Source organism: Cebus imitator, unplaced genomic scaffold, assembly GCF_001604975.1.
Source record: "Cebus imitator isolate Cc_AM_T3 unplaced genomic scaffold, Cebus_imitator-1.0 Scaffold148, whole genome shotgun sequence".
Taxonomy (NCBI): Eukaryota; Metazoa; Chordata; class Mammalia; order Primates; family Cebidae; genus Cebus; species Cebus imitator.
In genome coordinates, this window is record NW_016107463.1 from 1,359,316 (window position 1) to 1,362,495 (window position 3,180).

The 3,180-nt window shown below is 42.5% G+C and overlaps 1 pseudogene; it reads left to right on the plus strand.

Moving 5' to 3' along the window:
• The first annotated feature begins 2,838 nt into the window (after positions 1-2,838).
• LOC108314088 lies at positions 2,839-3,180 on the plus strand (annotated as a pseudogene).

Sequence of the window (3,180 nt, forward strand, 5' to 3'; positions counted from 1 at the left end):
AGTTGATTCTGAAAAACAAGTAGAAGAAGTTAGGTAAAGTAGAAGAAAGTATTCATACCTAAAAAAGAGGCAGCTTGAGGAAAGATACCAGGAAAAGTAGGGGCAGGAAGTATAAACAATAAAATAGTACCCCTATTTTATTGAGGTACTAGCTAACAGGCAGGGAGTGGCAGAAAAGATGGTAGATTTCCCAGGACCAGGTCATGGAAGGCTTCAAATACCATCTTATACCACATTTAACCCTATTAGAAATCCTACTGGGCCAGGCGCAGTGGCTCATGCCTGTAAACCAAGCAGTTTGGGAGGCCGAGGTGGGCGGATCACCTGAGGTCAAGAGTTTAAGATCAGGCTGGCAAATATGGTGAAACCCCCGTCTCTACTAAAAATACAAAAATTAGCCAGGCGTGGTGCTGTATGCCTGTAATCCCAGCTACCCAGGAGGCTGACGCAGGAGAATCACTGGAACCTGGGGGACGGAGGCTGCAGTGAACCGAGGTTGTGCCACTGCACTCCAGCCTGTGCAACAGAGCAAGACTCTGTCTCAAAAGCAAGAAAGAAAGAAGGAAAGAGAGAGAGAGAGAGAGAGCGAGAGAGAGAGAGAAAAGAAAGAAAGAAAGAAAAAAAGAAAGGAAGGAAGGAAGGAAGGAAAGAAAAAGAAAGAAAGGAAGGAAAGAAAGAAGGAGAAAGAAAAGAAAGCAAGAAAGAGAAAGAAAGAAAGATCCTAATGGAAATACGTTCTTAGTTTTGTCAACATTAACATGATGGTCAAGAAAAATCATGGCACCCCTGTGGGCCTTGATTTCTTGTGGCAGAAACTGTTGGTATGCACCAGTGTCTCTTTGGTCTTCTCTGTTTTCCAGCTTCCCTTGCCATTAGGTTGGCTATGTGATCAGTGCTGCCTATGGATGTGAGGGAAAGTGATACATGCTATGCTCTGGTTTTGGATGTATCCAGGGTGCCTTTCTAGAAGTCTGTTTCCCTTTCATATTGACCTGAGAGGCCTTGTGTTGAAGGACCTTGAGACAAAATGGAAAGAACCTGGATCACCGAGTCATCAGTTGGAAGAAAGTGCCTGACCAGGAACATCTATGAAGCAGTTTGCAAAAGTGTGCGATAAACCATGCTTGTGTTAAGCCACTGAGATTTCATACTTTGTTTTTTAATACATTATAGTCCAGCTTATTTGACTAACAGTTTCTCCATCTCTTTATCAAGAGCATAAATAGCCTTCCTCCAGAGTTTTTTCCAGCTCCATAAATTCAACTTATTCTAAGGAGGCCCTCCTCCAGTCAGCTGACTCCTTCCTGGTGCTTTGCTCAGGCTTCTCGGGATCTGTCCTGCCTATGTTCTTCCTCTCCAGGATAGTTCTATATCTTACCTTGGAGAAGGATCACAACCCCAGAGACACTCAGGATGGATAGGCTCTCAAAGCTCACTTACTCTACCTTACTTCCTAGTACCTAAGTCACCTCTACACCATCCTTGCCGAGTGGTGGTTCAGGGTCTGGTTGAAAACCTCCAGGACTGTTAAACTCATTGCTTTGACCATACAAAAGTTCTTTCTCTACATTCTAAAAAGTGCATTTCACTGCCCATAATAGCTAATCCCTGTGGACTGTGCCTAAGTTCTCCCTATGTTATTTTTCAAATGAATTAGTAGTGACTCCATTTAAGTGAATGAGTAGTAATTGCATTTGAGACATCTGAGCCTTTTTCTGACCTCTTCCCATTATGGTGAGATTTTTTTTTTTCTTTACACAATGACTCTTACTTTGATGAATTTGTGTGGCCTGTGTGTGAGTTCAGAAATTATCCTTATGTCCATCAACTCCATGTGCCCACTAGCAGAGAGCTCCTTCTTTGAGAAGATCTTATGTGTAATGTCAAGAACAAAGTCTGATGATGAGCCATAGCAGTCCTACAGTTAAAATCTTTGGAATCTTTAAGTCTCTATATGTCCACAGGGAATCTCTAAAACCGCAAACATCTTTAAAATGTCAATACAATGAAAGAAGAAAACAAAAATGAATATCCTTATGTGGCTGGAAAGTTTTAACTCGAAAGAGTTTTGTAGCGAGGGACTCTCTGATGCAGAGGCTATTCAATTCATAATGCCGGATAATTAAACACAAATTACAAAAGGAAAAATTGATCAATTTGAAACTTTTACTTTGAAAAAGACTGCTGAGAGCATGAAAATACAGACTGGAAGAAAACATTTGCAAACCACATATGACAAAGGACTAGTGTTTAGAATATATAAAGAAGTCCCAAAACTAAACAGTATGAGAAAAAATTCAGTTAGAAAATGGACAAAAGACATTAATATAGTTTGGATATTTTTTCCCACCCAAATCCCTTGTTGAAATGTCATTCTCCATGCTGGAGGTGGAGTCTGTTGGGAGGTGTTTGGATCGTGGGGGCACATCCCTCATGGCTTGGTGCTGCCTTCATGACAGTAAGTGAGTTCCCACAAGATGTGGTCATTTAAAATGTGTGTGGCGCCTCTCCCACCTTGCTCCTGCTTTTGTTATGCGAAGCAGCTGCTCCTGCTTTGCCTTCCACCGTGATTATAAGCTTCCTGAGGCCTCCCCAGAAGCGAATGTCAGAGCTATGCTTCCTGTATAGCCTGAGAACTGTGAGCCAATTAAACCTCTTTTAAAAAAAAATTATATATATATATACACATATATATAAATTACCCAGTCTCAGGTGTTTCTTTAAAGCAATGCAAGAATGGCCTAAAACAGACATAAAGAGACATTTCACTGAATAGTGGCAAATAAATCCATGAAAATCACATCATTAGCCATTAGAGAAATGCAAGTTAAAACCACGATGAAGTCTCCCAGTAGTGCAGCTGCCATAACCGCCGCCCTCTGTCCTCCGGCCAGTCAGTCTACCTGCAGTATAAGCAGCCTGAACCTCTACAGCACATCGGTCACTGGCTCCCACAAAATCAAGTCCCAGCAGAGTGAGGTGACCTGATTCCTGGATGGAAAGCGCATCCAATACGAGCTAGTGGACATCTCCCAGGACAACGCCCTGAGGGATGAGATGCGAGTCTTGGCGGGCAATCCCAAGGCTGCCCCACACCAGACTGTCAATGGGGACCAGTACTGTGGGGACTTTAAGCTCTTCATGGAGGCTGTGGAATAAAACACGATGCAGAAGTTCTGA